Genomic DNA, 27,390 nt, shown 5'->3' with positions numbered 1-27,390 from the left:
TATTAGGAAGTATCTTATCTTATTGTTGGTTGATTTTGGTGTATAATTATAATAGTGATATTTCACAGAACATGTACAGTCGGCATCGTACTTGCGATGACCTCTATTAAGCTATTCATTATGTATTAAACGCCCGGTTAAAAATCCCTCCCGAAAGTATACAGTACATAAATTCATTCCATGAAACGACTTTTTTATTAAACGACTAGCGACCACAATAATGTAGTCCCGACAGTAAATATTTTCGACAAAAGTATTTATTAAGCAACCCGGTACCAAAATTCTACCGGGCATTTCTTCATCTGTGTAATTAGTGAGTACATTTTGCACGTGACTATATGCAATTAACCTTTGTATCAGTCGAACTCACAAACAATCCAGCTATAATTTTCATGGTTTGTGGACTTGGAAAAGTGTTCACGATGTTAAAACAGATTTTGAAATCATACATGCATGTTCATAATAAATACAGTTCATTAACAATTAAAAATAACTTTTCTTTTCATCTGAATGAAATTTATTAAGAGACCATTCCATAAAGTGACCACTTCTTAGCAGTCCCTTGTGTGGTCTCTTAATACAATGTCGAATGTAATGAAATCTTTGGAATCAAAGTTTCATGATACTGAAAAGGTTCAGTGTCACCTAAAGTGGCTGTTAGTTAATGTCTATCACAATAAATAAAACTAAATGTCATTGACAATTCCACACCGAAAATAAAGCTACACCTTTGGAAACTGTCTCATATTTGTAACCAAAAAAAAAAAACACTCAAAATTATTAATATATCTTGAAGAAATATCAAAACATAATATTAGAGTGGAAGCTATGGTCTGGTTTGTAGTGTATGTTATTAGTATGAATGACCTGCAATGCTTAGAAATGGCAATGTGGAGTAGATTGACATTAACTTCTTTCCTAATAAACATTATTATTTATAATAGATTATTTAGTCAGGTTAAGTTATTTAATTATACTGATTATTTTAGAGGCTTGATTGTGAAACAAGCTTTTCAACTTAAATGTACAGGTACATGTCTCAATAAGTAATGGAGTATTAAAGCTTCATTGGGCAAAAAATAAATTTAAACACTGTTTTCTTACTGTTTTCTGTACTCAACTTCTTAGTACAGAATAGAAAAATGCATAATAATTTAAGCTTTATTTTTTGTAAACAGTTTTTTAAAGAAAAAAAAAACATTTTGCTATTGAAAGAGAATTGTTTTACTAAATCAAAGCATTATACTGAACAAACCAGCTGTCCAACGTCTGTAAATATTTCTGGAAATATTTTTTTTTGTATTTAACGTCGCATCGCACATGATAGGTCATATGGCGACTTAACAGCTTTAATGGTGAAGGAAGACCCCAGGTGCCCCCCATGCATTATTTTGTCACGAGCGGGCACCTGGGTTGAACCACCGACCTTCCGTAAGCCAGCTGGATGGCTTCCTCACATGAAGAATTAATCGCCCCCGAGTGAAGCTCGAATTTACATCGATGAGGGACAAGTGATTTAATTCTAGTGATACAGAAATTAAGAAATAATTTAAACTAAAGCAGTGTTTTAACAATATTTATGTATGATGGGTGGTTATACATGAGGCGAAATAATTTCACAAGGGCACAGCCCGAGTGAAATTATTTCAAACGATTTATAACCACAGGATTGTAACTATAAATAATTTTGCTGTAGAAAATTTGTATATGTATTTCCAATGTATGCATCATGGCGCCAAAGTCGAACGCTCCTTTTTTTACACACACAAGGACTGGAAATGGTAATATGTCTTGCAGAAGAGTTCAATTTGGACGAAAATGACGGCAAATTAATCTGTCAAGCGGATAACCAGATTAGTATGTGTGTAAAATAATCTAGGCAGTTGTGCAATGTTACATTCCATTTCAAACATGCTACTAAGCAAATATAGGATCAAATTTGAAAGTACTATTTCTAGATGCATACTTGTAGGTAAATATCAAGTTGACATGACGTTAACATAATACCTTTTAATAGTAACTTTTAATATGATGATTATTGCATTGCTAGTCATATTAGAATGAATTTTAGACTTTTAAGAAAATATCAAGTCTGAAATCAGTTTTTATAATTGTCTTAAAACTGATACACTAACCAAGCCAAAGAATATGATTTATAAAGATACATTGTGATTGGCTAGCCTTTTTTTGTTCAGTGTAATACCCCAGTCACACATAAGGCGCGGATAGCTACGTCTAGCTAAGTACAGATTGATACGGATTGATACGGATTACTACTTTAAGGTGCGGCTCAGGCACGAATTGATATGGATTACTACGTTTCTATCCGTGGCTAGACATAGCTATCCACCCCGTATGTGTGACTGGGGTATAATTATGAGTCTGAGATATTACTGAAGTTTGAAATGCTTTAAAGAAAAAAGAGAAACTGTTATGTGCTGTTTCTGCACTTAGTGTTATAAAAATTTTCATGTATTATTGAAAATATAATCAGCAGATAAACCGGTATCATTTGTTATGCTATGCTGCATACAGCGAACACTATATTTGATTACTATGAAAGAAATTTAAGGGCTAACTTCCTGTGTCCAACCTTTTAACACCATGTTGTTCTACTAGATACATGAACAATTTTTCCTTCTAAAGAAAAATAAGCTCAAAAACAAAAACTTTGGATGACATATTCATTTAAAAGGCTTACTCATAATGTCACTTGGACTCTTTTCAAGCTCACAAAGTTTTCGGATAGTAAACAAAAATGACTGGGAAAACGTTTTAAGTGATATGGTTTTGGTAAGGTTCATTTTATTCCATGATTTCAAATACTACAAAGAACTGGGTACAAAATGATGAATGTTTTACCCCTTTCATCATGAAATATAAAATCACTTAGAATTTTGTCGCACTTAACTTTTTTGCAAATTTATATCTATTTGGAGTGCGAAAAAGTTCTAAGTGACATTTTGATTAAAAAAAACTTTCTGCCGGACATTCCTCTAAAACGTTCACTAGATTAAACAAATATAGTTGTTTTCAATCATATCTTAAAATATTACAATATCTGCCAGAATTATAAAGCAACAGGAATGCGTTTTCCTTCTCCTGTACAATTTCATGAAATGCACTTCGCACTTCGTCGCATTCACCCCTCGATGTGCAGTTGTGCACCTGGGGTTTCGCGTCCGGATTCATTCAGTCGTGTAGGAGTTATGGACCCTGACTTATTTTGTTTTCTGATCGCTCGACGTCCGGCGTCCGTCGTCGTCTGTCGTCCGTCAACATTTAGCTTGTGTATGCGATAGAGGCTGCATTTTTCAATTGAGGTTCATGAATTTTGGTCAGAATGATTACCTTGATAAAATCTAAAACAGGTTTGAAAATGGGTCATCTGGGGTCAAAAACTAGGTCACTAGGTCAAATCAAGGAAAACCTTGTGTATGCGATAGAGGCTGTATTTTTCAATTGATCTTCATGAATTTTGTCAGAATGATTACCTTGATGAAATCTAGGCCAGGTTTGAAAATTGGTCATCTGGGGTCAAAAACTATGTCACTAGGTCAAATCAAGTAAAGACCTTGTGTTTGCGATAGAGGCTGTATTTTTCAATTGATCTTCATGATTTTATGTCAGAATGATTACTTTGATGAAATCTAAGCCGAATTCATCTGGGGTCAAAACCTAGGTCACTAGGTCAAATCAAAGAAAAACCTTGTGTATGCGATAGAGGCTGTATTTTTCAACTGATCTAAATCTAGGCCAAGTTCGAAAATGGGTCATTTGGGGTCAAAAACTAGGTCACTAGGTCAAATCAAGGAAAACCTTGTATATGCGATAGAGGCTGTATTTTTCAATTGATCTTCATGAATTTTGTCAGAATGATTACCTTGATAGAGGCTGTATTTTTCAATTGATCTTCATGAATTTTAGTCAGAATGATTATGTTGATGAAATCTATGCCGAGTTCGAAAATGGGTTATCTTGGGTCAGTAACTAGGTCATTAGGTCAACTCAAAAGAAAAACCTTGTGTATGCGATAGAGGCTGTATTTTTCAACTGATCTAAATCTAGGCAAAGTTCGAAAATGGGTCATCTGGGGTCAAAAACTAGGTCACTAGGTCAAATCAAGGAAAACCTTGTGTATGCGATAGAGACTGTATTTTTCAATTGATCTTCATGAAGTTTGTCAGAATGATTACCTTGATAGAGGCTGTATTTTTCAATTGATCTTCATGAATTTTAGTCAGAATGATTACTTTGATGAAATCTATGCCGAGTTCGAAAATGGGTTATCTTGGGTCAGAAACTAGGTCACTAGGTCAACTCAAAAGAAAAACCTTGTGTATGCGATAGAGGCTGTATTTTTCAACTGATCTAAATCTAGGCCAAGTTCGAAAATGGGTCATCTGGGGTCAAAAACTAGGTCACTAGGTCAAATCAAGGAAAACCTTGTGTATGCGATAGAGGCTGTATTTTTCAATTGATCTTCAAGAATTTTGTCAAAGAAAAACCTTGTGTATGCGATAGAGGCTGTATTTTTCAATTGAGGTTCATGAATATTGGTCAGAATGATTAACTTGATGGAATCTAGGCCAAGTTCGAATATGGATTATCTTGGGTCAAAAACTAGGTCAAATCAAAGAAAAACCTTGTGTATGCGATAGAGGCTGTATTTTTTAATGATCTTCATGAAATTTTGTCAGAATAATAACCTTGATAAAATCTAGGCCAAGTTTGAAAATTGGTCATCTGGGATCAAAAACTAGGTCACTAGGTCAAATCAAACAAAAAACATTGTGTATGTAATAGAGGCTGTATTTTTCAATTGATCTGCAGAAATTTGGTCAGAATGATTGCCTTGAGGAATTCTAGGCCATTCACGAATATGGGTCATCTGGGGTAAAAAACTTGGACACTAGGTAAAATCAAAGAAAAACCTTGTGTATGCAATAGGGCCTGCATTTTATACCGGATCTTCATGAAATTTGATCAGAATCTGGATAAAATCTAGGTGGATTTGAATATGGGTCTTCTAGGTCAAATTAAAGAAAAACCTTGTGTACGCAATAGGGTCTGCATTTTACACTGGATATACATGAAATTTTGTCAGAATGATTGTCTTAATGAAATCTAGGTCAAGTTAGAATATGGGTCATCTGTGGTTAAAAACTAGGTCACTATGTCATATCAAAGAAAAACCTTGTGTATACGATAGAGACTGTATTTTTCAATTGATCTACATGAAACTTGGTCAAAATGATAGCCTTGATGAAATTAAGGTCAATTTTGAATACGGTCATCTGGATCAAAATCTAGGTCGCTAGGACAAATCAAAGGAAAAGGTTTTGTATGTGATAGAGGCTGTATTTTTCAATTGAGGTTCATGAAATTTAGTCAGAATGATTGCCTTGATCAAATCTAGGTCAAGTTTGAAAGTAGGTTACCTTGGCTTAAAAACTAGGTCACTATATCAAATTGAAGATAATATTTGTTTACACTTCAAGAGACCACATTTTTGGTCCAATCTTTGAAAATTGGTCAGAATATTTGTTTCCATCAAATCACTATTTCAAACATGTTTACACTGTTATGGTGTGTTTCTCAGGTGAGCGACCTAGGGCCATCTTGGCCCTCTTTTTTAGTTTTTTTTCCATTACAAAAGACCAGACTTCTTGTCCAGACTTACTAAAAAAAAGTTTGTGCAACATGTATGTTAAAATGTATTTTACCTAGAACCATAACACATTAGAGGATTGTTTTATTGCCTGTGAAGTGTTCTCTTCAGGATTTTACTCAGGTAGGCCAAAGGTATGGCTAACTAAGTGAAAAGTACACATAAGGTTCTTAAAAGTTTGTGTTGCAAACATCTTAAAAATTATTTAACCTGAGTCATAAAACCATGTTACAGTGTCAGGAGTGGGGGCATCTTTGTCCTATGGACACACATCTAGCTTTCATTTACGCCTTGTCATAGATAAATTTGCATAAAAGGTGCCTTTTCACCCGAGTATTTTTGTATATTTGAAAGAAGAAATACTGGCCGTTGTGACTAGCTAAATATAAAGATACTTAAGTATTGCTATACATTATATTTAGTGAGCAATTCATTTATTTTTGGTGTTTTAGATTTCGTTTTTTAGCTCACCTGTCACATAGTGACAAGGTGAGCTTTTGTGATCACCCTTCGTCCATCGTCCGTCGTCTGTGCGTAAGTCAGTCCGTCAACAATTTCTTGTCTGCACGATAGAGGTTTCATTTATGATTTTATTTTAACCAAACTTGCACACAACTTTTATCACCATAAGATCTCGGTTCTTTTCTTGAACTGGCCAGATCCCGTTATGGGTTCCAGAGTTATGGCTCCTGAAAGGGCCAAAATTAGCTATTTTGACCTTGTCTGCACAATAGCAGCTTCATTTATGATATGATTTTAACCAAACTTGCACACAACTTGTATCACCATAAGATCTTGGTTCCTTTCTTGAACTGGCCAGACTCCATTATGGGTTCCAGAGTTATGACCCCTGAAAGGGCCAGAATTAGCTATTTTGACCTTGTCTGCACAATAGCAGCTTCATTTTTAATTTTATTTTAACCAAACTTGCACACAACTTGTATGACTATAAGATTTCATTTCCTTTCTTGAACTGGCGAGATTCCATTTTGGGTTCCAGAGTTATGGCCCCTGAAAGGGCCAGAATTAGTTATTTTGACATTGTCTGCACAATAGCAGCTTCATTTATGATTTGAATTAAATCAAACTTGCAAAAAACTTGTGTCACCATAAGATCTCGGTTCCTTTCTTGAACTGGCCAGATCCCATAATGGGTTCCAGAGTTATGGCCCCTGAAAGGGCCAAAATTAGCTATTTTGACCTTGTCTGCACAAATATAGCAGCTTCATATGGAGACTTCATTTATGGTTTGATTTGATACAAACTTCCAAAATATCTTCAACAACAATAAATCTTGGATTCCATGATAAATCTTTCAGATCCAAAAGATATTTTATTTCTGATTACCTCCCCTGATTGTAATCAAAATGGATTTATATCAGTAAGTCCTTATGGGACTTATTTGAAATTTCATTATTGTCATTAGTTGGACTGAGACAATCAGGGTAGATAACTATGGACTGATTTTATGTCAAATTACCTCCCTTTATTTCAAATTAAAATGGGTATTTCTCCGTAACTAATAAAGATGCTGATCTGAAATTTCAACAGATGGACTTGGACAATCAGTGAAGATACATATTGACTGAATTTATGACAAATTACCTCCCTTTATTTTCTATCTAAATGAATACACCTTAGCAGCTTCTAATGATATTGGTTTGAAACGATCGTATCATTTTGAGCTTAGGTACTCAAGTGAGCGATATAGGGCCATCATGGCCCTCATGTTTTTTTCGTCCGTCCCGTGTGTAACACTTTGTGTCCGCTCCATATATCTTAAACCCCTTGAAGGACGTTGTGCAGAACTTACGGCTCAGCCATGTCGGCTCAAGGTCATGGTCACAACTCAACGTTAAAGTTTTCAGCCTTCGATTCTGTGTCAGCTCTGTATCTACTATACCCCTTGAAGGATTTTCATGAAACTCGGGTTAAATGATCACTTCATCAAGATAATGTCCAAAACTTATGAATTCGCCATGTCGGTTCAAGACCAATGTCACAATTCAAGGTCAAATGTTTGAGCCTTCCATTTTGTGTCCACTTTGTATCTCCTTAACCCATTGATGGATTTCCATGAAACTAGAGCTGATATATCACCTTTTCGGGACAAAGTGCAGAACTTATGAGTCAGCCATGTCGGCTCAAGGTCAAGGTCAATGTCACAACTTAAGGTCAAATATTTGAGCCTTCCATTTTGTGTCCGCTCTGTATCACTAAAACCCCTTGAAGGTTTTTCATGAAATTTGAGTCAATGATCACCTAATCAATACGATGCGCAGAACTTATGCATCAACCATGTCGGCTAAAGGTGACAACTCTAGTTCAAAGGTTTGAGCTTTCATTTTGTGTCAGATCTGTATCTCCTAAACCCCTTGAAATATTTTGAAACTCGGATCAAATGATCACCTAATCAAGACGAAAAATCAAGAGTCAGTCATGTCGGAAAAAGGTCAATGTCACAACTCTAGGCCAAAGGATTGAGCCATCCATTTTGTATCTGTTCTGTATCTTCTTAACCCCCTTGAAGGATCAAATTCATTCATGTTGTCATACATGGAATATAATATATGCTCAACAATGTCAATGCTTCCACCCAATACCATCTACCCTTTCACTTTCGTTAACATTGTGGGTGGCGGGGGGGGGGGGGTGATATAGCTGTCTTTCAGACTGCCATTTCCTATACTGTAGCTAACAAGTCTTAAATTAAAACAATAAAGGAACATAATGTTAACTTACTGTCATTTTGTCTATTCAAATTCCATAAGAATTCTTATTGTTTCAATCTTCTGTTTAGACCAATATTCAGATTGACTTTTATTTTTCATAGAAGTTGCATTTCTCAAAATCTTTTCTTGAAACGCTGTAGAGAAGAGATATCAAGTACCGAACAGTTTTACCGGTATGGGAGAGTCACCAAAATGATACTGGTAGGGTTGCAACTCTAGGGTTTGGCGTCTGACATCACCAAATGAACATTCAAAATTACGTAAAAGTCACCTACACTGATGTGTTGCAGCGTAATAATCAGTATGTCCTTTAATTATCGGACACACTGGTCAAAATGTTTATCACTTAATGTGGTAACGACGTAAAATAGATATACAATATCTGTTTTCTTCTATGTATATTCGAATAAAGCTTACACAAATATGAACTTCATAATCGGTAGTTACGCTTTGTTTATCACAGACACATTACAACCGTTTAGCTCACCTGAGCACAAAGTTTGACCGGTCATTGTCCGTCGTCGTGCGGTGTGCGTCGATCGTCGTGCTTCGTCAGTCGTCCGTCATTCGTCAATTTGCCTTGTTAACACTCTTGAGGCCACAGTTGAGACACAATCTTTATGAATCTTGGTTAGAATGTTTGTATGGATAATCACTAGGTCTTGATCGAAACTGGGTCATGTGGGGTCTAAAACTAGGTCAGTAGGCTATATCAAAGGAAAATATTGTTAACACTTTAACACTCAATCTTTATGAAACTTAGTCAGATTGTTTGTCTCGACGATGTCTATGAAAAGTTCAAAACTTGGTCATGTAGGATTAGAAACTAGGTCAGTAGGCCAGATCAAAGGAAAATCTTGTTAACACTCTGGAGTCCACAGTGTAAGTTAAAATCGCATGAAAATTAGTCAGAATGTTTGTCAAGATGACCTCTAGGTCACGTTTGAATCTGGATCATGATTCATGAGGGGTCAAAAACTAGGTCACCCAGTGAAAAATTAAAGGAAAAGCTTGATCACACTCTATATGCCACATTTATAATTTTGTCTTCATGAAACTTGGTCAGAATATTAATCTTGTTGATTGAAACTGGATCATAAGGGTTCAAAAACTAGGTCATCCGCGCAAATCAAACGAAAAGCTTGTTAACACTCTAGAGACCATATTTTAAGTTTGAAACTCATGAGAAATGGTCAGCATGTTTGTCTTGATGACCTCTAGATCAAGTTAGAACCTGGATCATGTTGGGTCAAAAACTAGGTCACCCAGTCAAATTCAAGAAAAGCTGTGTGCGTGTGTGCGTGTGTGTTTGTAAACGCAGCCAACTGGGTAATTTCGTATGAATACACACCAACAAACCGGGGATACGCCACGAACCGGGGAATTCCCCAGTTCAATCTAACAATACCACGTTAACCCTGACCTTGAAATTAGTAATCTCTCAAAATTTTTTGAGCTTATTCGAGCGTAAAATTTTTCCCCCGGGGCTTTGGGCAGGTTCTATCTTACACATATCTAAACACAAAATTTAGTGTGTACCCTTTTGCAATTTTCTACATTTCCCCCGGTTAACCTGTACGAAAACTCGTTTTTTCATACACTAAGGGTTTTAAAATTCATTATCACTAAATTTAAACCAAATGTTTTCGTCTTTTAATTTTTTACTTTTGAAATAATTTTTTAAATGTTTAAACATTAATTATTCCCCCTAATTATAAAATTTTTCCCCCCTTTCCCAAAAAGACGATATTATATATCTTTTTTCCGGAATCCCTTTTGGCCCGGGCTTATGGGTTTACCATTTCGTTTGAAAATTCCCTTTTTTAAAAAAAAAATTTTTGATAATAAAAATTTTTTAAAATTAAAATTTAAGACATACCCCAAAAATTATACCGTTTTTTATGACCCTTTTAAAATATATTCATTTTAAAAAATTTTAAAAATTAAGCGGTGCTTAAAATGCATTTTTTTTTTCCGGAAATTCTGTCAGTATTAAAATTATAAAGAATTTCTTCAAAGCTTTTTCACAACAGTTAAAGGAATATGTTAACGTTGACCCCCACTACAGCTTTTTTTCAAAGTCCCTGGGTTTTTTAAAAAGAACGTTGGTTTACCCCTCAAGAAAATACTATAAAAGCGTTGCAAAATTTAAAAGGGAATATAAACCGAAATTGAATAAATTGTGTTCAAATTTTAATAAAAATTTTTCCCCTTTTATTAAAATTTTTTTTAAATTCTTCAAATTTTTGATACATAAAATATTTTTTTTTACATTCTTTAATTCCCCCAAACTTTTAAAATTTTATTTATTTTTTTCTTTTTAAATATATTTAAAAGGGTAATTAAAAGGGTATATAAACGGCCTTTTTCCGGGCAAACTGAAATTTAATTTGGGAAACTTACACCGGGAAATAAATACTTTTTTTTAATTTAACTTGCTAAGAAATTATTTAAGGGTTTTAGGTATGGCCCCCGAAAAGTCTTTGGGGTTTTTCGCGGGATTCCCCAGGGCCTATGCCCGTTTGGGGATTATTTTGCGATTTCTTTAATTAAGCCAATTTTTTTTAAAAAAATTTTTAAACATTTCAAACCTTAAACTTTTACATAAAAAAATTTGAGGGGTATTTACCCTATAAATAAAAGCTATCGAATAATTTTAAATTTCTTTTCCTGAAATAGGCACAGCAGTATTTTTAAAATTTTTTCGAAAAAAAATAAACTTTGACAAAAAAAAGGAAAGGGGATAAGTAAATTTCTTTTTATTTGGCCATAAAAACGCAACTGTTTGAACAATACTTGTTCTTTCAAAAACCCCCGGTAACCCCTTATTTTGTTTGAAATGAAATTAATTAGATTTTTCAGCTTTGTTTTATTTCATGTATTTTGAAAATATTCGCACAAAATTTATTTGTCTCTGCCAAATGGGCGGTTTTTTGGGGTTTAAAAATTTGTTTTTTATTTTTAAAAATTTGTTTTTATAACGTTTATTTTTTGGTCTGGGGTTTATTCATCTTCAGCCGACATAGGTTTGCTTAAAATTTGGTTTTGAAAGCCCTCTCGAGGTTCCCTTTTGGTTAAGGGAAAAAAATTAAGTTGCAAAAACTCAATTTCACTTCAACAGTTTTGCAAAAAATACAGATTTTTTTTGGTCTCCCAAAAGTAAAGTAAAATACTTATCCCTCTCAAAAAACGCTTTTAAAAAAACGGTTTCTTTTTAAATGTTAAATACCCCCTCCCAATTTTATAAAAAACGGGCTGTCTGCGGGAAGGCCAATTATGAATGTCAAGGGAAATAAATACCCCCAAAGGGGCCGGTTTTTAAACCAGTTTTTTTTTATGAGTTTTTTGTCAAATTTAGGAGACCCAAAATCTTCCATTAGTACATTATCTGAAGGTTTTTAAATCTACTACACAAAAAGGAAAAAAGGGATAAAAGGGAAAATCCTTAACCAAAACGTTGTTAATTACAGTTTAAAAAAAAACCCCCTAGACCCTGCAAACTCGTGAATTATTTTAAACACGGAATTTTGCGGGGTTTTTTGTTCACGGTCCCCAAAGTAGAAATTCATGTTAAAAAAAATTTTAACCCCCAAAGCAAAGGACAAAAGTGGGTAAAAAGTCCGAAATAATTGAAAATTTTACAACGGCCCTAAAAAAATAAAAATGCTGGGGCTGCACGGGTTTTTTAACATTTATCAAAATATGAAGTGTGAGATCCAACAAACCCACAGGGAAAAAAAAAACCAAAGGGAAAAAAACAATTTTTAAATCTTATATTCTCATGCAAAAGAACAACAAAAAAAAAAACAAAAATAAATTAGGTGTTCATTTAGGGGACAGAAAAACCCCTGTAGAAAAATTGTCCCCCAAAACCTGAAAACCTGAAGCACATTTTTTTAAGTACTTATAGTTCCCCAAAACCGCAGGGAAATTTGCTTTTTTTTTTTAATAAGCGTTTTACTTTGTAAACTATCGTTTTAAAGTTGTAACCCCCCCCCCCCGGTTTCTGTTTTTTCGAGACCTTTTGATATATCAAGTATTATAAAAGGGGTCTCGTAAAATTTTTAAGGTAAAAAAACTCAGTCTCGTGGTTACAGAAAAAACCAAGGATAATTTTTTTAAAATAAAAAATGCCCCTTTAACCAAAAGGAAAATTTTTTCTCCCATTTGACATTTATCTTTCAAAAAAGTTTGAATATGGCAAAAATTATCTGCAAAAGATTTTTTCTTCAACTTGGGGTCCGTAGAAAAACAACTTTTTTAAGAAATTTTGTTTGTGGATCAGTTTTGTACATTCAATGATATATCCACCGTATGTTTTTGGGCGGTGGGAAACTTAATTGGTTTTTTTGGGAAACGGGAGCAAAAAAAGATTTGTAAATTGAACGAAAAGGGGCGAAAAAAATAAAAAAAAACAAAAAACAAACAGACAGCCCCAAAGGGTCAAAAAATTAAAATTTGTTATGCATTGAATGAATTCCGATATCTTCATAACTTATCACACATGAACTAATCTTTAAAAGGGAAACTTAAAAACAGAAAAATTTTATCCCGGGGAAAAGTGAAAAAAAAGGGTTTTTTATTAAAAAAAAAGTTTTCAAATAATAACGCCATTTTTTTTGTTTACATAAAATTATTTCTTTCCTTCATTAAAAGTAACCCCCCAACACAAATAAGACTTTTTCCCAAATTCCAAATGCACACTAACGCTGAATTTAAATTATAGGTGCAATTAAAATTTATTTTTTTTTTGACAGTGGCGTAACAATGTTTTAAATAGAAATTAACAGCTCGGGGAAAATACAAATATTTCAAAACAAAAAAATTTACTTGGGACAAAAAAGTTTGGAAAAAAAAACAACAACCTAAAATGCTTTTTTAAAAAAACCTATGACTGTTTAAAATTTTTACTTTCCTTGATCAGAAGGTTTTTCCCACAGCTTTTTGTTACAAAAAAAAGTTTTTATACGTCTCCCTTTGAATAAAAAACAAAATATATTTTGAATTGCGGAAAACCCGCTGTTTCTTCATTTCCTCCCTTTGGTAAAAATACTATATAAAATTTTCGTGAAAAAAACCTGTAAGAAATTTTTTGGGAAAAAAAAAAATTCTTTTCATTTTTCAAAAAAAAAAATTTGGGGGAAAAAAGGATTTTCCCAGTGGGGACCCGGGAACTCAGGCCCCTAAACCAAATTCGGGGAAAATTAACTGTGTAAATTTCCGTCCTGGGGTGTGAACCCTCGTTTTCAAAAAAATTAAATTTTAAAAACAAAAACTTTTTTCCCGAAAATATATTGGAAACCCAAATTATATATGACCGGAAATGCGTTTTTTTTAATTCTTTGTTAATTTTAATGTGATTTTCTCAGGCAAGAAAAAAAAAAATTTTCAGGGCAAAATCGGGGAACGCGAATAAATTGGGGAGGTTGAATGAACGTTCCCCGATTTTTAAAATTTCTTGTTTCCCCCATATCAAACCTGAAATTTTTATTTTGAAAATTATCGAAAAAAGTTTTTTTCTAAAAAATCAAGTTTTCATTAACCTGTTAGGGAGGGAAAATAAATCTTTGTCACGTTAAATTCTTCGTGATTTAAGGTTTTGTGCTATCTTTTTAAAAATTTAAAAAAAACCTCGTTTAACTCTATTTTTTTTCGTCAAAATTTTAAAAAAAAAGGGTCCATGTATGAAAAGGGGGTGTTTTGGGCCCCCATTCCAAATTGTTTAAATATGTATAAAACAATTTGGGGCAAATGTATGTTTTTTCCTCATTTCATTTCCCAAAAAATTTCTCAAATAACCTTTAAAATTTTCATAAATAAAAATTTTTTTGGGGGTTGATTCGTTTGATTAAATTAGGGGTTAAACGTCAAAAAATTTAAAAAAACAGTGGAGTTTTTTTTTAGAAAATTTAAAAATTTTTTCCACGAAAAATAATTTTCCCAAAAGTGTACTTTTCTTTAAAAAAATTAAAAACTCCCGAAAAAAAATTTGAAAAGGAAAAAAAAATTAAAGGGGTAAAAACTTTTCCTTACTAAAATTTCCAGCCAAAATTGAAAAATGGAAAATTTGGGTTTTTTCTTTGATTTTTTTTCGAATTAAGACAGAAAGGGGGTTTTGAACCTTTTTTATGCCCATAGTCTTCTTTTTTAAATTTACCACAAAATAATCCAAACTATAATAAATTAAAGGGACTCTTTTCCCCAGGTAACGGAATGTCCTGAATATAACTTCACGTAAATGAAGGTCTGAGCTAAATTTTCCCTTTTCCCCTTTTTTAATCATAAAATTTCCCTTAAATTTTAATACCTCTACTGTGTGTTCTCCCAGTGTTTCATCTGAATGACTTTGGTTTGCCCTTTTTTCTGTCTGTGTCTATCTGTCGGTCTGAACTCAATCCGTCTGTAAAACTGTCATTTTCGATCATAAAATTTAATTCCAAAAAAAAAGTAAAATTTTTGAAAAAACCCAATATTATATAAAAAATTTTAAAAAGTAATCAAAATATAAAATAATTGAAAATTTATTTTCTTTGTTTCTGTTTTCCTTTGTGTTTCATTGGTAACAACACGTCAAAATTTTAAAAAAAGGACCTTTTTAAAAAATTTTGAATTTTAATTGTCACCCTACGAAATAAAAGGTTTTAAAAACTCTTTAAAATTTAAAATTTTTAAAATTTTTTCCCCTGGGTTTTGCACTGGAGAGTTTGGAAAAAGTCAAGTTTAAAAATTCAAAACCTCAATTTTTTTCTTTCTTTTATTTGCAAACCCTGCGCATTACTCCCAGGAGGGGGTTTTAACCCATCACGTCAAATTTTACTTTTCAAACAGAAAATCTAAGTAAGTACTGGCAAAAATAAATTTAAAGGGACGATTTGCTGTTTTTTGATTAATATAGACAAAACCCTGTAATCGGATGTTTCGGGAAATTTAATAATCCCAAGTTTCCCTTTTTAAATTCGGCCCGATACAAGAAGGAACGGTAAAGCTTTACATGGTCGATTTTGACGGGTTTTCCAGATGTTTTAACGCAAAACGGGGGGAAAAGGGCCCCGAAACCTTTTCCCTTTTAAAGGAAAACAAAACTAAGTTTTTCGGCGAAAAATCCCAAAAGGGTTTCCAATTTGCCTTTCTATTTGGGGGCGGGGTGGTGATTTTTCCCGTGAAAAGTTTCACATTTCATTCCCTTTTTTAACAGATTAAACTTAACCAATTTGCTTTTTCATTAAAAAAAATCAGAGGTTCGTCACAGCCCCAAAAAAAACCTCAGATTTTTTTTTTCATTTACTAGTACTTGGGAGTAGGGAAAATTTTCAACCGGGGGGGTTTCACCCCAATTCACGCCGTTTTTATGATAAAAAACAGAAATCAAAAAAAAAAGTATTGCTAAATATAAATAAAAAAAAACCTTTTTCCCTGTAATGAACAAAAACAAAAAAACTTTCGGCGAAAAAAAACCAGAGGTTTCAACGGGGGAAAAAAAAATAGAAAAACCTCAAAAAATGCGAAAATGGCTATTTTTCCCAAAAACCTTTTATAATCCCCTTTTAAGTTTCACCCTAACCAAAAACGTCAATATTTTTCCATACTGATTTTTCAAATTTCAAATGGTTTGTGTCTCGTTTTTTGGGTGACTCAGTTTTTTTGTTTCTTTTGCTTTTAAAAAGTTCTTTCCCGACGAAAATTTAGTTTTGCACGTGCTTAAAACAAATTGAATTTTTAAATATAATTTTTCCCTAAGTAAAAAAAAGGGAAATCGCATTTAAAAAAAAGAATTTAGTTTTAAATTCGAAAATATGCCCCGGGTCTTTCGCGGAAGAACTGTCCCTTCAAACAGCCGGGGCAATTTTTCCCGTTTGCAGAACTCGTGCATATTTCCAATAAAAAAACAAAAACCTATAATTTAAACCCGGCGTGAAGGGGGCAGTACAGCAGTGGGAGCAAAAAAAGAGTTTACTCCCTACATTTTACAGCAGTTAATTGCGGGGGGGTTAACTGCCAGAAAAAAAGAGAATTTACGGGCTGTTTTTTTTTTTTTTTTTTGGGGGGGGGGGGGGGGGCCCAGTTCAGCCTTTTAATGGTTTTTCGTCAGTACTTATAGTTTTTTAACCCGGCAACATTGCATAAAGTTAAAATTGTTTGTACTACTAGCATTAACGGGCTACACGCAAGCAATTACCCCACTTCAAAATGCTTTTTATACCATTTGATTTTACTGGCATCAGGTATTTGGTATATCAGGGGCCCAACATGAAAATACTGCCAGCAAAAATTTTGGGTCACAAAATCATTTTTTCTGTTTCCTGAAAATGTTACGCCTCGTCATTTATTTGTTTAGTTTGGGTAAATTTTTAATTTAAAGGGTTTCATCTGTTTTTTATATACATTAAAATCTTTTGAATTTAAAAGGGTTTTTTGAGGTTTTTTTGGTTTATATCAAGGTCAAGGGAAAGGGGTTTAAAAGGCGCCATCTAATGGAATAGGGGGGGGGGGGGGAAAACCTTCGAAAAGGGGACGCCACGTCTTTGGGTTCTTAAACGTTTGAAAAGCCCCCAAAAAAAGGGGGGCCCCGTTTCCCCCAAAATTTTCCCAATTTCCCCCCATCCGGTTTTAACCTTAAAACCCGTCCCCCAAAAGGGGGACCCAAGGGGGACTATTGTACCCCCTAATTCCCTTCTTCTTTGGCCCCTCCCCCTCCCAAAAAAATTTAAAAAAAGTCTCCCCCCCCTTTAACCCCACGGGCCCCCCCCTTCCAAAACCAACCCTCGGTTCCATTTTGGGGACCCTTTCCCAAAATTTTAAAACAAAGAAGAAAATTCCCAAAAAACGGGTTTTTATTGCAACCGAAAGGAAAACCCCTTTTTAAAACCCTTTTTCTCAATTAAAACCCGAAGCCCCAGAGCAAAAATATTTTGTGTGAACAATTCCTAAGGGGTCTCACCCAAAATTTTTTCAAATCCTGACCCCGGGTTTTAAAAAAAAACCCCCCCCCAGGGGTCCAAAACATTTTTTCATAGGAAAAACCCAAAAAAAAAATTTTTTTAAAAAAAAAAAAGCCCTAGAGCTTTGATTTTTTGGGCTTTTTCAAATTTTCAAATGGGGCGTCTGCTAAAAATTTTTCAAATCATGACCTTTAAGGCAAAATTGACCCCCCCACCAGGAATTTCCCCTTTATTTTTAAAAAGGAAAATCCTTTTAAAAAAATTTTAAAAATTTAAAACCCGAAGGTTGAGCTTGAAATTTTTTACCTTAGCAGTGCCAGTGAACCCTTTTTTTAAAATTTTTTCAAACATGACCCCGGGGTCCCAAAATTTACCCGCCCCAGGGAACTTTATTTTACCCTAGGAAAATTTTTCAAAAAATTTCTGAAAATAAACCCGAAGGCCTAGAGCTTAATATTTCACTGTTTCATTGCCAAAATAACTTAAAAAAAATTTTTCAAAACATGACCCCCGGAACAAAAGACTCCGCCCCTAGGGTTTTTCTTGAAAGGGAAATAGAAAAAAACTTCAAAAAATTTTTAAAAAAAAACCCCAAAGGGGCCCAGAGCTTTTGGGTATTGACCTGTAGGGTTGCCTAGTGGACCCTACAAAATTTTTTCAAATCTTGACCCCCCGGGCAAATTGAACCCCGCCCCCGGGGGTTAAAATTATGAAAATAGGGAAATTTCATAAAAAATTTTCTAAAAAAAAACCAGAAGGGCCCAGATCTTAGATATTTTATACATGTTTTTTAACATTGCCTTTTGAAAACTTTTACAACTTTTTTCAAAACTTTACCCCCGGGGAAAAAATTTTTCCCCCCCCCCCCCCCCCCCCCAGGGGGTTTCTTGATTGTACATCCGGAAATCTTCCCCGAAAAATTTTTTTTTAAAAAAAACAATTTGACTTTTTAAACCTGAAACTTTATAATTTCTTCCCGGGGGAGCGATCCGGGTCACTTGCCCCCCTTTTTTTTTTGTTTTTTTTTTAAACATTTTCAAAAAAATTTTGTATTTATTGTAGTTCAAAAAAGGGGGAATATAACTACTGCCCACTTTAAAATTTAAAAATCTTTTCTGAATTTAAATTTTTTTTCCACAAAGCTAGAAAGAACGCAAAGAAGAAAAACAAAATATAATTTTTGATTAAATTTTATGGCTAAGATTTTGTCAGCTTTTGGGCGGGATTCTTTTTTAAACGCTCAGATAAAAACTTCCCGTTGTTTTCAGCATGAAAATTTTTTCAGAATTTTAAAAAAATGAAATTTTATGGTGGGTATAGCCACTAAATCGAGCCATTTTCAACTTTTGCTTGGGCAACAAACCGGGTGATATGAATGAAATGAAGTTTAAAAATGAAAAAACGGTGGGCCCTCTCTAAAAACCCTTTTTGTAAAAAATTTTGAAACCCCGGGCCCCCCGAAACATGATCGTTCAAGGGTTTTTTTTAAAACAGCCCCACAAAAAAATAAATTTTAAAAAATTTTTTTAAAAATGAATATGAATAAACGAGAGGAAGTATAACAATTAAAATTCCCCTTTTTAGAAATTAAAATGCTAACTTCAATTTTTTCTTTTTTAAAAAAATTTTTTGATTGCCTTTTTTTGTTTTCCCTACAAAAAAAATACAAGCATACCTTTAAAAACCCAAAAAACCAAAAAAAAAAAAAACAAAAAAAGGAAAAAAACCCAAAAGCAAAAAAAAAAAATTGGGCCGGCTTAAATAAAATTTTAAAAAACGGCAATACGCCCCTTTCCAAAAATGTTAACTTTACCTTTTTAAATGAACTTTTTTAAAACCCTGGTTAACAAATAAATGCCTTTTCCCGTTTTTGGGAAACTTAAAAAAAGTGACCCAAAGGAAAAAAAATGGTTGGGAAATATTTTCTTTTCTAATTTTTCCATCAAAAAATTTCCCACACCCCCCCATATGGGCCCCAAATTTCCACTTTTTTTAGGGGCCCCAAACGAGGAAACAAGGTTTTTGGGTCCGGCGGTCACCCCTATCCGGTAAAGTTTTTCAATGGGACATTTGTTAGGAATTATTCCCCTTTTCTAACAAATCCGTCAAAAAAAATTTCCCCCACCCCATATCGGACCCAAAGACACACTTTTTTGGGGGGTCCGTCAAACGAGCGAAACCCAAAAGGGTTTTGGGGTCCCGGGACGGTCCCCTCTATCCCGGGAAAAAAATTTTTCAATTGGGGAAATTTTAAGTTCCCGGGACCCAAAAATTTAGTGCCCTTTTAAAACAAAAAAGTTAAAGAAAACGGGGGGTTTAAAAAAAGAATAAAAAACAATTTTTTATTCCGGTAATTCTGACTTTAAGTTGGTCGAAAAATGAAGAGTCCCCCTCCCACATAAAATTTAAAGGGCATATTAAAAGGGGGCGGACAAGAAAAACAGAAATAATTGCCATTTATGCATCTGAAAAAACCTTAAATTTTGTCGGGTTTTCGCCCCTTTTCAACATGAATAAACCCCAAATTTTTGGGCCCCCCCCGGACCCACACCCCCCCACACCTCGAACCCCGGGGCCTCCCCCAAAAAAAAGTTTTCCCGGAATGGCGGCCAAACCCGTGCCCTGGTGAGGGACAAACCCCCTCTACAAAAGGGCCCCCCGGTCCCATTAAAAAAAAAAAAATAAAGGACTGGGCGGTGGGGGGGGCCCCCCCAAAAAAAAAAATGAAAATTTCCCAAAATGGCCCGAAACCAACTTTGAGACCCCCACACGAGTAAAAAAGGGTTTTCCCCGGGAAAAGCCCCTATTGCTGGCCCCCCATTTGGGCCGCCACCCTCCAAACGGGCCCCCCAGGTCTCAACAATTTTAATGCTGGAACGATTTAGGGCCCTCCCGGACCAAAGCCCCCTCACACCTCGACCCCCCTTCCCCCCGATTTAAAATTTTTTCCCCCCCTGGCGGTTTAAACCGTGCCGGTTGGGATTTCCCCTCTACAACGGCCCCCGGTCCGATCTAAAAAAAAAGGGCTAGGGGGGGAGCTGGGGGCCCCCCAAAAATTTTCATTTATCCCAAAAACTACATTATTCGATGGAAAACCCCCTAAATCGTTTAGCCTAAATTTTCTTTTCGGAGCCAGGAAAACCCATTCTACCGCAAACAACTTTTTTTCAATTTATTCCAACCCCACTCAATAATCATTAAAAATCACAATGAAAATAAAAGCCCACAAAAAAATTTTCTAATTTTTTTTAGAAAACGGCCGGGCCAAAATTATTTAAAATTTTCACAAATTTTCCTAGGGGTAGGAGCAGGGGGTGGGTGGGGGGGGGGGGGAGGGAGGCCCCACTCAGCGGAAATAACAGTACAGAAAAGGAAAAAAGGCCCAAAAAGATAAAAAATTTGGGAGAAGAGTTTGGCGGGAATTTTTTTTTCCTTAAATTTTGGAAAAATTTTAAAAAAAATTTTTTTTTGATGTGATCTGTGGCCCCAGCACAAAAAGAGCTCAAAAGGCACGTAAAATCGATTTTTTTTGAAGCCCGTTTTACTCGTAAAATATCTTACAACAACAAAAGGGTTCAGGATTTTTTTTTTTATTTTTCCAAAAAAAGCACAATTTTTTTCTAAATATGTCAGAGACATTCATAAATAGAAAATGATACCCTGCAAACTTTTAACAGAAATTTCTTTATTAAAAAAGAGCATAATTTTTAAAAATTAAAACAGCATTTTTGCCGTGCGAGGTGAAGATTTTTCTACCTCAGTTTTTAAAACGGTAGAACCCAATGCAACTTTAGGTAAATTTTTAATTAAATTTTTTATTTTTTTTAAATAACACGCAAAACCGTTTATCATGCAAACAGGGGTTTGGTTTTTTACCCTTTGACACTGTCATTTTTATGCTGATTTTGGGTTTCCCAAAAACCAAATTCCCTTTAATTAAGGGAAGTTTTTTTTTATTTCCATACAAATAAAAACAAGGAAAAAAAGTGGGAAACGTGAAAATTTTTAAAAAACATACTTTCATTCAAAAACTCTATTTAAGAAATGACACCAAACCATTTTGGGGAAAGAATTTTAAAATGTTTTTTTCGATGGGGTTTTCGAATGTCGAGACGTTTGTTATGAAAAAATGCAGCCGTTTTTTTATTTTCCTGTTTGTTAAGAATTTTTCCCAAAAAATGCAAAAAGAAAAACTAAAAAATTTTTAAATTTTCTGAGAGATGCCCCCCCAAATTTTGGGGAAAAAAATTTTGTTTAAGGGCGACTGTTTTTTGAAAAAAATAAAGAAAAAATCTTTTTTTGTTATCCCGTTTTCAAACAAAAATACTTTTTTTAATTCTTCCGCAAACTTTGCAATTTAAACTTTAATTTTAAAACAAAGAAAAAACCCTTTCCTTTTTACATGTAAAGTAACCAGTTTAGTTTACGTATTGGGTTTTCCTGTAATAACGTTTTTTGGAAGATCAAAAGAGGGGTTGTCAAAAAATTTAAAATAACCCTTTTTCAACGATAACTTTTGAATTGTCCTTCTTTTTTTTTCAAAAAAATTTAAAAAAAATTTTTTTTTGGGAATTGGCCCCAAGTTTCAGAAAATAAATTTGCCCCCCGAATTGCCCAAACCCTAGACCGTTTAAAGGGGGCGATTTAAAAGTTAAGATTAAATTTTTTGCCCCCGGGAACAAAAAATTTAAAAATTTTTACTTTGTTTGTTTTTGCAGTTTGAACAAACCTTTTCCCCTAAGAAAAATTTTTGCATGAATTTTTTCCCTTTTAAAAAAAACAATACCCTTTTACAACATAAAAGCAAAGTTTCATAACCTTTAAAAGGGCCTTGGGAACATGAACCCCTTTTTGTTGAAAAAAAAAACTAACCCTTTCTGGGGAAAAAAATTATGAAAGCATAATTTTTCCCTTGAAAAATTTAAAACCACCTAAATTTGTTTCTTAAACTGATTGATTTTTTTCTATACACCTCAAAGAAAATGGGAAAACAAGGCTGACTCCCTTAAAATTTTTAAAAAATGTTAAACACTTTGGGAAAAACTAAAGCCCAAAATCATAGCTAACCACGGAAAATTTAAGCTTTTTTGCGCGGTTTTTTTTTTAGCGATCCCTTTTTGGAAAAAAAAAAGTTTCAAAAAGCATAGGCTATAAAGTGTGTTGAACCCAAATCCGAAAAATTTTAAATTTTTGACGGTTTTAAATAAAAGAAATGCTGCGGGTGCAGGGTTTAAAAAAAAATCCCTTTTGGAAAAAATAAAGAAACCCCCGGGGCGTCAACTAAGCACATGGGAAAACACCCGCAAAACCAAAAATTTTAAAGCAGAAAAAAAAATTGTTCACAAAAAGAACCGATATATCCTACAGAAAAATTGCCCCCGTTCTGCCCAACGAACACACTATTTTTAAAAAGTAAATCATGAATTTCAATAAATTTTTAAACGCTTTTCTTTTTAAATTTTAAACCCTTTGGGTTTTTTGCAATTTTAAAAAAATTAAATTTAAATTTTTACACAAAAAACCCCTTGACGTTTTTAAAATTTGAAAGCTCAAAGTCCAGTGCGTTTCCGACATACCCAAAACCCAAAGGGTTTTTTTTAAAAATCATGTGCTCATTAAAACCAAAAGGGGTTTTTTTCTGAATGGGCAAACCAAACGTTTTAAAAAAAGTATGAGTATTGACAAAAAAAATTTTATTGCCATGAAATTTTTCTTCAACTACAGGTCCGTAGAAGTTCAAATTTTAACAAAAAAAAGTTTTAAAGAAAATTTTTTTTGTTGGACGGGGGGGAAAAATTTCCCCACTCCCGCTTATCTTTTTTTTCATTCCCGTGGTATATCACACCGTGCGTTATTTCGGTTGCATTTTATGTGTTAAAATTTTTTGGGAAAAAAAGGGAAAGAAAAAATTTTTGATTTATTGAACTGAAAGTGAGTGAAATTTGATCCCAACACAGTTTCTACAGATGAGGGTTTCCCCCAAAGGATTAAAAAAATACATATGAAAGCACGTATGAAAACCCAAAAATTAAATACATTTTACAAAACGCTTTATTGAAATTTTTAAAACCCGAAAAATTTTATTGCGATTGAAGGGAATTTTTTGAATAAAAAGCTTTTAAAAACATAACGATATTAATTTGTTGTTACATGTTTGGATTTTCATACTTTATCATTTAAAAATGACCGAAACAAAAAAGACATTTTCCCATTTTGGTGACACATTTAAAGGGAAATTTAAAAATGGGTGCAAGCAATTTAAACTTAAGGTTTGACAGTGGCATACGTATGATTTACTGGGGGATTAAAAAACATTTTAGGGAAACCCCAAAAATAAATAATCATTAAAAAAACTTAAAGATATAAACGTTTTGATTAAAACAACAATTCATGAAATTTTAAAAAACCTATGACTGTTTTCATTTAATCTCCTTGGGTCAAACGATTTTTAACGAGCATTCCTTTTTTTCATTAAAAATTTTTTTTGAAGAGTACTGATTAAAAAAAATTTGGCGGTAAATTCAGGGGTTTGCTTTTTATTTTTTTCTCTTACCTTTGTAATGTTTTACTTTTATACTTTTTTGTGATCGAAACTCCCCAAAAGTTTTTTGGGAATTTAATCATGTTTGTTTCCCAAAAGGGAAAAAACGTCCAAAATTGGGAAAAAAACTTTCCCGGGGTGGGATTCGAAAACACGCCCCTTTACAAAAATTTTTAAAGATTTAATATGGGAAAAATCAAAAGTTTTTCCCGAACCCTGGTTTTTTTAAAAAAAAAAAGGTTTTTAAAAAAAAAAACCCTTTTTTGGGAAAATGTTTAGAAAAAAAATAACCCAAGACGGAAAAGCTGTAAACTTTTTTTTTTGTCTTTTTTTAAAAATTTTTGCTATTTTTAGGGCCCAAAAAATAAAAGATTTTCATGCAAAAGTCCGGGGAAAACGAGTCATTTCGGAGTTTGAATTTAAGGGTTTCCCCCAAACTTTATTTCCTGTTTTCCCCATATTTGAAAACCCAAAATTTTATTTGTAAATTTTTAAAAAGCGCAAAATTCTTTTTTCCAAAAAAAATCAAATTTTTTTAAAACCCGTTAAACGGAGGAAAAGGCAAAAAAAAAAAATGCTTTTTTTCTGCCATCCGGGTTTAGAGTCATGTGTTTTCCTCGTTCTATCTTTTTAAATTAAATTTCCTACCACTGTTTGTCTCAAGCCCGAGTCATGAGTTAATAATCTACCAGGGAAAAGCCCTTTTTTTAATGTTATCTTTTTTTAAACTTTAAACATGATTTTAAAAAGTAAACGGTAATATGTGTATGGGTAATGTGTAACAAAGGATTTATAATAAAAAACCCCTTTTTAAATTTTTAGGAAACAACAACCCGGGAAAAAATTAAATGAAAATTTTCGCCGAAAGGGGGGCTTAAACCAAATAAGTTGTCTGTGTTTTTGTTGAAGCATGATTTCGTTTTTAAACCGAAAGGTTTTTTAAAAAGGGAAACCCCCACTAAAAAGTTTGACGTTAATTCGTCTTTTAAAAGTAGAATGAAGGAAAAAAAAATTTCTGCTTAGCACAAACAAGGGGGGAAACCAGGGATTGGGGCATTTTTTTTTCCGGTCCTACAGCTGTTCGTTGTTTTATTTTTATTTTTTAATTATTATTTCCCGAAACCCGGTTTTGCAAGAAAAAGATTTAACCCCTGGGTTTTAGGGCAGAAGGAAAAATCCGGCCCGGGGAATGTTTAGGCGGTAACTCAAGGAGCCTCGTTAAAACCCCCAAAACGGGTTTCCCCCGAGGGCCCGGGTATTTTTCCCATTTTGCACCCCCTAAAACCATGAAAGGGAAATTTTTTAAATCGAAGTTCAAAAGGTTTCTGTAGGGAATGGAATTTATTTAAGGGCCCAACTGAAAAAAACCCGATTCCCGTTTTTTGCTTTAATTTTGTCCTCTGCATCATGAGTTGGTTTGTTTTCGATTGTTCTATGTCTTGCATAAACAGTTATTTTAAAAGTTTAAAATTTGAAAATAGACAATTTTTTGATTGAAATTCCCAATTTATTTAAGTGCTTTCATGTTTCCTACAAAACAGAATATAGAACTTTCTCTATTTTCTTACCCCCTCTGTTTTTTGGGGGTTAGAATCGCTGACTTTAAAAACACTTATAATTTCCACTGGGTTTAAGGGGATTTTGGGTTTTAAAACCTTTCTACCCACTAGGTTCTTTATGTAAGAAAGGGTTACAGCTTTAGTTAAATACTTGATTTTTCCAGGGAAAAAAATTTTTGGGGGAAAAAGCCCAAACCCGACATAAAAGAAATAGTGTTTTTTAAAAGGCGAAAACCCTCAAAACAAAATTTAAACCCCCCGATTGTCTTTTTTTCAAATATATGAAAAGTAACCGGACTTCCGGGTTTTACCTTTTAAAAAGGGTAGTTCCTGTTTCAAATTTACACACTTACCCGGTTTTTATACACTGGGAAACCCCCTTTAGTCTTTACACTAACTCCCCGTTTTTTTTGAAACACACAAATTCCACATTTCGATATACACAAAACCCCCCGGTTTTTTTACACATTCACCTCAGTTGGTTTTAAAAAACCCCTATTTCCCCCCTGAATTGAAAAATTCCCTTTCTTAACAAATTTAAGATAGCTTTTTAAATTTAAAACCCCGGGGTTTAAATTTTAAAAATCAAAGAATAAAGTTGAAAGAAAAAAAGAAAACTGAAACAAAAGTAAAAAGAAGTTTCCCCTTGGAAAGGTTTTTTAGCTTTTTATCCCCGATGGGTTTCTTTTTAAAGGAAAGTGTGCGCGCGTGTGTGGTATTTTATTTTTGGGGGAAAAATGCCAAGCAAAGAAAACCCTTTTTCAGAATTTTTAATCATCGCAATAGAACAATTTTGCTATTGCCTTCCAACATTTGGGAGTTTAAAAGGGTTTACTTCGAGTGCTTGAAGGGCATCGAAAGGATAGGGAACGGCTTTTAACACACCCGCCCAACATTAAAAAAATGTGATCGGGTTAGATTAACGACGATCAAAAGATTAAAGCTTCAAACAGACAAAGTATGTGGTTTGAATATCTTCTCACTACAACAATATTCATTCTGCAAACGTGCATTACTGTTTTACTTTAATAAGCTCATGGTAACATTACAGAACTTCCGGAAATCAAAACTTTCGAAAAAATTTTTTTACTTTATTTCTATCACCCAAAAAATATAAACCCCCCAAGACACATTTGAAGTTTCAATTCAATATCTGTATTAGTTCTGGAGACAGGAACTTGCATGGTTAACTTTAACCAGGATTTATTTTGTCCAAAAGAAGGCATAATTTGTCCAAAATACATGTCAGCGTTATGGGACTGGATCCAGTGCAGTTGGTAACTGACCTAGAAGAAGAACAAAATAAGTTTCAGTCTACATGTATATGTCCTAAAATGATAGTTAAAGGTTATAGAGCAGTAATTCGGTTCAAAATCTGCATCCGTGGTGTAGTCAAAAGAAGTCCCTAATGAACAGATCCTAATTTTCCATTTATCGCGAATTTGCGTGTAAACCGGGGGCCAAATGGGCATTATTTTACTCGTGGAATGAATATTACATAAAATAAGACACTTTTCATGCTAATATTCGCATGTTATCGAGTTGTTACTATTAAACGTAAGTAGGGTGTTTATTCTGCAGACCGCTTTCTGAAATGCGGCCATATGAGAGTACCTAACTTCAGTGTAAAATAGGTCTACGACGGAGTGAAAATCTAGAAACTGTATCAAAAGTGTTCTTAAGTAGCTTAATTTTATATGAAACAAAGAACAATTTCTTTTGTTGGTATATAGTCTATATGTACTTACATGTAAAACTAAAGCACGGTGTGACGCCGACGCTGACGTTGACGCCGAAACCAGGCTGAATATAATAGCTCGGACTATTCTTAGAAAAGTCGAGCTAAAAATAGAGGCATCGTGGGATTCGAACCGTAGACCTTTTAATCGACAACCAAACGTTTCATACATTTAATGATTGGAACTTGACAGTATTAAAGACATCATAT

General features: G+C 33.8%; 1 protein-coding gene across 1 annotated transcript in view; it reads left to right on the top strand.

Annotated features, from left to right (window-relative positions):
• Positions 1–27,390, top strand: part of LOC128554228 (uncharacterized) — a 45,859-nt gene that overhangs the window by 7,773 nt on the left and 10,696 nt on the right. The window lies entirely within an intron of this gene.

This window comes from Mercenaria mercenaria, unplaced genomic scaffold (assembly GCF_021730395.1).
Source record: "Mercenaria mercenaria strain notata unplaced genomic scaffold, MADL_Memer_1 contig_4851, whole genome shotgun sequence".
NCBI lineage: Eukaryota > Metazoa > Mollusca > Bivalvia > Venerida > Veneridae > Mercenaria > Mercenaria mercenaria.
The sequence above is the reverse complement of the archived record's forward strand: the minus strand, read 5'-3'. Positions and strand labels throughout refer to the sequence as shown.